Genomic DNA, 10737 nt, shown 5'->3' with positions numbered 1-10737 from the left:
CAGAAGGTGGAAACAACCCAAAAATGTCCATCCACAGATGAGTGGATAAACAAACCGGTATATCCATACAATTGAATTTGGAGGCATTTAGTACATTCACAGTGTTATGCAACCAGCACCTATATTCCAACACATTTTCGTCACCCCGCAAAAAGACCCCTCACCCAAAGGAGTGATTTGCCTTTTGATGTGTGCTCCAGACCATCTGTATTCATTAGTCAGACTAGATGTGAATCCTAAATCTGCCACTTCTAGTTGCGTGGTAGTGATCACATGACAGTCTCAGTTTCCTTCCTCATTGGGCTTTTGTAGGAATTATAAGACATTGCATGCTTAGCACAGCCCCGGCCACATAACAAACGCTGACACCATTATAAACACGATTACTAATAATGTATTTAAAAGCTACTTCATAGCAAAAAATGGGTACTGTTCTAACCCTTTGTGAGCCAAGACAGACGGGTCTGAATAAAGCTAATGCTCAGGCTGGGCAAGGTGCCTCACACCTGTAATCCCAGCACTCTGGGAGGCCAGGCAGAGGATGGCTTGAGGGCAGGAGTTTGAGACCAGCCTGGGCAATGCAGCAAGACCCCATCTCTAAAACAATTAAAAAATTAGCCAGGTGTGGTGGTGCCCAATTTGGGAGATTGAGGTGAGAAGATTGCTTGAGCCCAGGAGTTCAAGGTTACAGGGATCTGTGATTGGGCCACTGCACTCTAGCCTGGGTTACAGAGCAGACCCTGTATCAAAAAAAAAAAAAAAAAAACCAATACTCTTGGAACAAAATTCTTTTTCACAAAGGTAGTAGGTTCCCAGTGTCCACCAGGGAAGACAAGCTAATTGTGTTTGCTCTAACAAAGGTCTCTGGGGACTGTGCCCCAGAGGCCACAGAGTCAGGCATAAACCCGCCAGTGGTGGTTCTGTTGCACACTCCCTGAGAAACATGCTTCTCTCCTCCACAGTTCCAGGACAAAGGTGAGGCGGTAGGCAGCCCAAGACCCAAAAAACATGACCCGGGAGCGGACAGGCCCTGGGATCTGATGGAAGCCCAGTTGCCACCAATCAAGTAAGTGTATCAGGAAGGAAAGATCTCCTGGGACTGCCCTCCTCAGAGGCTGGGGGCCTCTCTGTTCAGTTTAGCTCACACAGGCCATGGGTACCCAGCGTCACAGCCTTTTGGGTGGGTAGCGTATCATGAACTGGTCAAGAGAGTGGGCGCTGGAAAAGAGCTTGAGCCGAATCCCAGTTCCCTGCGGGAGTTAAGTTTGGAGCCTCAGCCGCCTGCCTCATACGCTTGTTAAGGGTTCAGTGAGGTGATGCCTGTCAAATGCTTGGCTCAAGGGCTGGTATGTGGTTTGCATCAGATCAATGTCATTGTCCTACTCAAAGTTGGAGGATTCAGGTGCAGGGGCTGAGGGTGGGAGAGAGGAGGGGAATTTAACGTAGATCAATGATTCTCAAATAGAGGCAATTTCAACACCCCAGCCAGGGTTTCAAGATATTTCTGTGTGTCCCAGCTGGTACAGGAAGGTCATCACTGGCATCTCCAGTGGGTGGAGGCCAGGAATGCTCAACCTACGACGCACAAGACAGTCACCAGCACAGGAGGGGGAAAAAGGATCCAGTCCCAAATGTCAGTGTGCCATGGTTGAGAATCCCTCAGCCAGACCCCACAGTCGGGAAGCCAGGATGGGCACCCCTGCAGACGCAAAGCCCACCTGAGGGGGAGGTGCAGCTGGGGGCAGAGAGACTTCCAGGCAGAAAGAACAGCAGATTCAAAGGTCCTAAAGCAGGGTGGGGGCGGGGGGAATCTCAGGAGGCTGCAGCCAAGTGCACAAAGCGGAAGGGAAAACAGAAACTAAAGATGTCTGGGGATTAGAGGAGCAGTGGAGAGCGGTGAAAGGATTACGTTGGACAAGACCCCATCGGCATTTTCGCGAGATCACCCTGGCTGCAATGTGAAGAATGGACACCAGGGGGCGAGAGCGGACACGGGGAACCACCACCACTATCGGGGTCCTGATTCCAGGGTTGAATTTTCTACTTCTGTCCAACGGATGAAGTTGAGTTTTTAAATCCACACGTTAGGAATGAGTGGGAGGTGAGAAGTGAGAGAGGAGTTGGGGTTGATGCCCATTCTGAGACTTGGTTGTGCTGGTTACCATTGTGCAGGTTACAAGCTATGTGAACGGATCCCTGTGGAATTGTGCAGTGCGTGACCCAGGTGACCAAAGCCAGTAGCTTCTGGCAGGGGAAATTCCATTTGTAGCTCGTGGGACTGGAGTGTCTGTCTGGAGGATGTCTAGTAAGAAAAAGGAAAAGTAAATGTGAGTTTGGAGAGAGGTGGGTGCTGTCATCAGAAATTCAGAGCCGTTAAATGAAAAGTGCAAGAGGGTATGGAAGAAGATGTCCCCCTCCCCCATCAAGACACTTCCACCTGTATTATGAATATTTTTGTGCCTCGGTGTACCCTGAGCATACCATGGCATGCCCCAGGTGTACTGCAAAGTAAATAGCACTCCTAGGTTCTAAGCATGGTGCTCCAGAGGTGCAAGAAATTTAGACGTTGCCTCCTAGACAGATACATGCACGCTTCTCTCCCCAGACTTCAGTAGGAGTGGAAGGAGGCTGGAAACCTTCAGAAAGTGTGTTATTGTTCATAAATATTTACTGCTGCTCTCTGGGAGAGGTAGCTCTTACTCCACTTCCCTGACACCACTCTTGGCTACTGAAATGTGAGCGTAGGTAATGTCATTTTCTGGCAGAGGCTCTTAGGAGGCTCTGTCATTATTCTGGCTGGTGCATTAATCGGCAAAGTTTTCCCAACAAAGACTCATTCACCAGTCTGGGTTCTGGAGTAAATTAAACATGCAGTAAAGCCTTGGCAGCCTGTGATGAACATGTGCCTGGAGGTATAAATGTGCCTTTCTTCTTATCAGCCACCAAGAATCGGGGGATGTATGTTATGCAGCATAATTTAGCCTGAACTGACTGAGACAGAGTCACTGGTCCAGTGGATACCAGGCTCAAGGTGATGTGAGTCCCACGTGGGCTACGGGGACATCATTTATGGACAAATTAAGGTTGTCTGCCTCTAACATTGACGATAAGAAGCATAAGATGAGTGAAATTAGCTCCCTTTGAGATAACCTACCCCAAGATATAATTACATAATCTGTACAAGGAAACTGATATGGAAGATACACTGCAATAGATGAGTTGTAATATTTCAGAGTGACGCCTTAAAAAGAAAAAAAGCTTCCTTATAAAGAACTCTGTAAGCATTGCCTCGTTAAATCCTCCCAGGAAGCTGAGAGGACATATCACTTGTTCACATGACTAATGTGGCAGGGCTGGCATTTAAACAAGGTTTGTGTGAACCCATAATTAGTGATTATTAAATCACCAAGAGATCCCAACCCTCAGAAATACACACGAGGCCAGCACTTTACATATTCACCCCTCACATCTTTACAACAACTCTACGGGACAGGTGCTGTTACCTCCGTGAAGCAGGTACCATTATTATCCTCATTTTAAAGATGAGAAAATGGAGGCACAGAGAGGTTAAGTAACTTGCCCAAAGTCACACAGCTAGCAAGTGGCAGAAGTGGGATTTGAACCCAGGCTTGTCTCTGTGGAGAAAGACAAGAAACCCTTAATCATTCTTTGTTCTGATGGTATCACTAAGGATTCTCACCCTAACTAATAAAAATAGTTGTTGTATTATTACAAGGCAAGTATAGATTAACACCCCTTTTATATATTTTTCTCACTTAATCCTTATGCCAACCCTGAGAGGTTGGAATTATTCATTTCCCTTGTAAGAGATGAGAGGACACAGGCTCAGAGAGGTTAGGTGAGCTTTTTTTTTTTTTTTTTTTTTGAGACAGGGTCTCACTCAGTTGCCCAGGCTGGAGCTGGAGTGCAGTGGAGTGATCACAACTCACCGCAGCCTTGAACTCTGGGCTCAAGTGGTCCTTCCACCTCAGCCTCCCAAAGTGCTGGGATTACAGGCATGAGCCAACATGACTGTCCAATTTCACTACGTGGCCATCTGCCATCCACTGTGCTACACGACAATCATGAGCATCCTTCGTTGGACCTGGCTGGTGACGGTGCCGTGGATCTCAGCCAACCTCATCTCCTTGGTCCACACTCTCCTGGTGACCCGCCTGTCTTTTTGCACCAATAGGACCCTGCACTTCTTCTGTGACCTTAACGCTTTGATCAAACTCTCCTACTCTGACACGCAAGTCAATGAGACGCTGGTGTTGGTCCTCGGGGGCTTGGTGGTTTTGGTCCCTTTTGTGTGTATCGTGGCCTCTTACACACCTGTCGCTGTGGCTGTGTGGAAGGTGCCCTCAGCCCAGGGGAAGCGGAAAGCGTTCTCCACCTGCAGCTCCCACCTCTGTGCTGTCTTTCTCTTCTACGGGACGATCATCGGGGTCTACTTCAGCCCTGCATCCATGCACACCACCCAGAAGGCTGTGGCAGCCACGGTGATGTACACCCTGGTCGCTCCCACGCTGAACCCCTTCATCTACAGCCTGCAGAACCGAGAGCTGAGGGGCGCCCTCAGCAAGCTCCTCAGCTGGAACCCACTTAGCTGAGTCTCTCTGACTGCTCGTTTTCTTACTTTCTTTCTTTTTTAAAATGAATACGTGATAGTCCTACATATTTTTGAAGTACACGTGATATTTTGGTACATGTGTACAATTTGCAATGATCAAATCAGGGTGGCTAGAATATTCATCGCCTCAAACATTTTTTTTTTTTTTTTTTTTTTTTGTTGAGACAGAGTCTCACTTTGTTGCCCAGGCTAGAGTGAGTGCCGTGGCGTCAGCCTAGCTCACAGCAACCTCAAACTCCTGGGCTTAAGCGATCCTACTGCCTCAGCCTCCCGAGTAGCTGGGACTACAGGCATGCGCCACTATGCCCGGCTAATTTTTTCTATATAGATTTTTAGTTGTCCATATAATGTCTTTCTATTTTTAGTAGAGACGGGGTCTCGCTCAGGCTGGTCTCGAACTCCTGACCTTGAGCAATCCACCCGCCTCGGCCTCCCAGAGTGCTAGGATTACAGGCGTGAGCCACCGCGCCCGGCCAGCCTCAAACATTTATCTTTTTTTTATGTTGGGAACATGTGAATGCTTCTCTTCAAGCTATGTTGAAATAATCAGTCAAGGATTGTTATCCATAGTGGTGCTGACACACTGGACTCTCAAACTCTCCATCTTATTCTTCCCATTAGTACATATTTGTACATACTTGTGGGATATGTGGGATATTTTGTTACAGAGATAGAATGGACCACTTTTTTTTTTTTTTTTTTTTTTTTGAGACAGAGTCTCACTCTGTTGTCCGGGCTAGAGTGAGTGCCATGGCGTCAGCCTAGCTCGCAGCAACCTCAAACTCCTGGGCTCAAGCGATCCTCCTGCCTCAGCCTCCCGAGTAGCTGGGACTACAGGCATGTGCCACCATGCCTGGCTAATTTTTTCTATATATATTTTTTAGTTGGCCACATAATTTCTTTCTATTTTTAGTAGAGACAGGGTCTCACTCTTGCTCGGGCTCGTCTCTAACTCCTGACCTCGAGCGATCCACCCGCCTCGGCCTCCCAGAGTGCTGGGATTACAGGTGTGAGCCACCGCGCCCAGCGTTGACCACTTTTTATTTCATTTCATTTTATCTTATTTTATTGTATTTTTTTCCTTTTTCCTTTTTTTATTATTATTTTAGCATATTGTGGGGGTACAAAAGTTTAGGGTACGTATATTGCTCTTGCCCTCCACCCCCCCAATCAGATCTTCAAACGTGTCCATCCCCTAGACGGTGCACATTGAACTCATTATGTATGTATAGAGACAGGGTCTCCCTCTCTTGCCCAGGCTGGAGTACAGTAGCATAATCATAGCTCACTGCAACCTTGAACTCCTGGGCTCAAGCGATCCTCCCACCTCAGCCTCCTGAGTAGCTGGGACTATAAGTGTGCACCACCACACCCAGCTAAGTTTTTTCTTTTTTCTTCTATTAGTAAAGATGGGATTTCACTATATTGTCCAGGCTGGTCTCAAACTCCTGGCCTAAAGTGATCCTCCCATCTCGTCCTCCCAGAGTGCTGGGATTACAGGCGTGAGCCACTGTGCCTGTCCTGACCACTCCTTTTAGATCCAATTGCTTTGGAATCAACTAATGCTTCCCAAGGTCAGAACTCAGGTGGTTTTTCTTGGTTCACAGATACAACATTAAGCGGCTCCAAAATGGTATTGCCTTTCTAATTCTTTCCATCCTTCTGGCGACACCCCGAGAAAACATCTCACCTTGCTGCTGCTACACCTTTAAGGTTTTTCTCATCACATCCCTGTAGGGGGTCGGAAGGCGGGTCTTGGGCTCAGAGCCTTCAGCAGGCAACAGTAGCTATCTAGGCTTCCAACAACGTTCTTTTATTTTCGTGATATTCTCTTTTTACTCTTATCTTCCGTGTCAGTTGGTGTTTGGGTGGGAAAATGGAAAACAAGTTTTGCCTGGCACACTCACCATGTGGAGTGGTTCTGGTTTTTCATTTATGGTAGTGATCTATTCGTTTATACTAAAAAATGTTAGAGGCTTAAAAACATGAGTTGATGTTGAGTAAATGATAGCCTTGTTGGTACTCAGGGCAAACATTTGCCTCAAATGACTGAGAAATGAGTGATACTGACTCAAACAGGTTGCCTGGGCCAAGGAGGGCAGAAGGACTAGAATTTTGCAATAGTTTTGGGACACTGGCTTTAAAACCCGACAGGCTTGGGTTCAAATTCTCCCTTTGCCTACTATTAATAACAGGGTGTGTGTCTCTTATCTACTCACCTTCCCTTTGGGTGTGAGTCTTTGACTTCTCCATAAAGTGGGAACTGTTCGGTCTTTCTAGCCTGTTGTTGCAAGTAAATTAACTTCACCCCTCCGTGAGAGCTCATCTCTGAACCGGATTGAGTAGTGGTATTAATCTCCCCAGGTGGTTACCCCCTTATCAAAGGGGTTGTTACATAGTAAGCACTTGAAACCTCACGCTTCTGTGTTCAAAAAAATAGACACCCCAAGTTCAAGAACCTAAAGATGTATTTTAAATGAAATCTGTACCCTTAATTGTCCTTAACATAGCATTTTTTCCAAAACAAGAGATGCAAAGTTATTTGTTTAATTTTTAAATATTTTCATGTCTCCCCCCCCCATCGACAAATGTAGCCACAAGAGACTGAAAAGAGCCCCCAGCATTTGAGGATGTTTCAGCCCATGAGAAGCAGCAGGATTTGGGGCGGAACAAGACCTCCGCATTGCAGAAACAAGCATCGGAGTGTGCTTCCGAGGACTCAGGCCGGCCTTTGAGCCAAGGAGAGATATAAAGTGCTTCTTATACCCCCTTAATATTTTGAAATAAATGCATAAATAGAGAGAGAAATGAGAAAAAAATAAATATAAAGAAAGCCCAAACTCATTGAATGTAACTTTTGCTATTAGACACTTGGTCTGTTTTTGCATTTGAGGCAGTCTTGTCAACAGCTTCTACTGTGTCTGCTGATATTTTGTATTTATCATCTTCCTAGACTTTGGAAAACATAAAAGGTTTGTCTGGACTGAACTTAGATGATTAAATTCTGTTCTGTTTACTCCCTAGATCTCTCTAGAGTAATAATTTCCCTTCTCTCCATACCTATTCTCTCTCTCTGATAGAGCCTCCTCCCTAGCCTCCCTGCCTCCAGACTCAACTCCATCATTGTGCTACCATTTGCCAATTTCCATGGTGTAAATATCTCCCCATGGCTGAAGTAACTAAACTGGTGTGCAGTGTTTCCATCATACACATGCAATAGGCATAAAGAATGTCACAGACAATGGCAAATATATATAAAATAATTGGGAAGTGATGAATTTTGAGCATTTATGATTTTAAGGTTCTAGATTATCACTTTCTTACTTGCTTCATCTTCAAGCAAATTATTTGCCTCTAAAAATTTACTCCAGAGACTCTCAGATAAAAGAATCAATCTCCTTATAATCTTTATTTGCGCAAGACCTAGGTGTGCCGTGCTGATGTTGGCACCTGGATGGGTGCTGAGAATGACAGATTAACCTTCTCAGTTGTGACAGAAATGAGAAGAGAGGGCTCAGTCCTAGATTCCTCTAGTTTATTTTATTGTAATTTTATGCAGTGTACTTTTAGTAACAGCTGTGTTTTACAACCAGCTTGCAAAGTTTTTGAAAATTTAACTGGTTCTTGTGAGTTGGTTGGAGCTGTTAAGTCATCAGCTCCCTCTAACGCATCCTTCCCCAGGTCATGACAGAGCTCATTGCCTTACCCTCTTTCACATATTTGCTCGAATTTCTCCCCCTCTGGGTGGACTGCTCGGACTCCCCATCGACAATTGCAACCACACTCCCACCCTGCCACACTCAGTCCTTTGTACCTGGCTTTATTCCCCCCACCCCCAGCACATATCACATAAATAGTTCAACAATTTAGCTTGTGATTTTTGTTTCTTGTCTGTCTCTACCTACTAAAATATCAGCTCCATGGGGGCAGGGGTCTTCGGTTTGTTCACTGCAATATCCCTGGCACCTAGAATAGGGACTTGCAACAGGATAGGCAATTGATAAATAAATTGAATGAATTGAAATTTGTGACCATCTGTCACCCTAATTGTAATCCCTGCCCCTTGATGCTTCTGGGGGGAGTTTCAGTCTGCTTAGGAGGGAACAGAAGGCATCAAAAAGTGAGCCCTGCACACCCAAATGTAGAGAACTGGAAAAAACAAGCATTATATCTAATGGTGAAACACAGAAACATTCCCAGTAACATCAGGAATGGATCAGAAACATTGTCGATAAAATCAGTAATGTATCAGAAATGTTCCTAATAAAATCAGGAATGTTGGCTCATTGCATCTCCTCTGCATTTTACTGGAGACCCTAGACAATGCACTAAGACAAGAAAACACAAGAGAGGTATGAGGACCAAACAAGAAGAGGTGATGTTGTCAATAATTCCAGATAATGACTGTATCTAGGACAGCTCTGAGGATCAACTGACAGTATGGATTTCCTCTAGAATTATCCTCATGAACAGAACATAATTGGAAAAATATCACACTCATAAAAGCAACAGAAACTTACGAGGCATTTAAGTATAATGCTAGCAAGAAATGTGCAAGAGGTTTATGAAGGACAACTATGACATTGTCCTCATGGACATAAAAGCATTTCTAAATAAATGGAGAGAGATTACTGTATTCCTGGATACAAAGATATGAAAAAAGAGTTCTCCCTAAATTAAACTATAAATTGTGTGTGTGTGTATATATATACACTCTTAGAATAGTTCCAAGAACAGAGTAAGTGCTAGATAAATCTCACTTGTTATTAACTACTACAACCATTATTACTATTATAATATAAATAGCATACTATAGATATATTCTTAGTACCAAAATTATCTTAGAAAACTAAAATAATTTTTCAAAAATAGCATTTGATTGTACAGGAATATCTAAAACAAAACTTATTACATTTTTTAAAAGAAAGCATGTATTTTATTTTGAGATGGGGTCTCACTATGTTGCCCCAGCAGGAGTGCAGTGGCTATTCACAAGCACAATCATAGCTCACTGCAGCCTCGGACTCCTGGCCTCAAGCAATCCTCCCACCTAAGCCTTCCAAGTAGCTGAGACTACAGGCATGCGCCTGGCTTAAAAAAGGTAGCATTTTTAAGTCAGTGGGGAAAGTTTGGAATATTTACTAAATGATTTTGGGAAAATAGCCATTTAAAAATAAGTTATAACATAATCTGAAAAGTTCACACAATGTCTAGGTTAAAGTTTGAGAGGCTGGCGACCTTTTTCCATACATGGCAAGATAACAAATATTTTCGGCTTTGCAAGAAACCACTCAACTCTGCCACTGTTGCACAAAAGCAGCCAGAGACAATATGCCAACAAATGCGCATGGCTGTGTTCTAAAAAACTTTTATTTATAAAATCAGCAGCAGATCCGTCATGCTGTGGTTTCGACCCCTAAACTTATAAAGGTACTAGAAGAAACCAAGGAGAATGTTTCTGACAGAAACAGTATTAAGGAACAAGAAGCAGAAAGAAAAAAATGATTGGTAGACAAAATTAGTATTTAGAATCCCTAAAAAATGCCTGCAAATCAACAAAAACAAGACAATCTAATAGAAAAATGAGGAAAGGCTTTGAACAGGCATTTTGCAACGAGGGAACCCATATATTTATAGCTAATAAACAAAGAGGATTTCCAACCCCCACTAGTAATTAGGGAAAAACAAATTAAAGCAACAACTGGAGACCATTTGGCAACCACATTGCTAAAATTAGTTTCACACTGATAAGCATTAGTGAGGTGAGGAAACAGATCTCTGTCACATAGAGGCTGGGAGTGTGGATTCCCACAGCCACTTGGAAGTTAATTCAGCAATTCTTCTTACATTGAAGAAACACATCCCCTATAATCTGACCACCTCGCTACTTAATTTGTGTTTGATCCAATATTGCCTGTGTGTAGCAAAAGACAGGAAAGGACACATATTGCATTATTCCCGATAATGGTGACAATTTTAAAGCAATGGAGGTGTGTCTGTTTGTAAAAGAACAGCTAAATATACACTAAGTATATTCATAATATTCAATATCAAGCGGACTTTATAAAAATGAGGTAGCTCTATGGCAGTGGTCCTCACCCAGG

This window comes from Eulemur rufifrons, chromosome 2, assembly GCF_041146395.1.
Source record: "Eulemur rufifrons isolate Redbay chromosome 2, OSU_ERuf_1, whole genome shotgun sequence".
NCBI lineage: Eukaryota > Metazoa > Chordata > Mammalia > Primates > Lemuridae > Eulemur > Eulemur rufifrons.
This window is presented reverse-complemented; position numbering follows the sequence as displayed.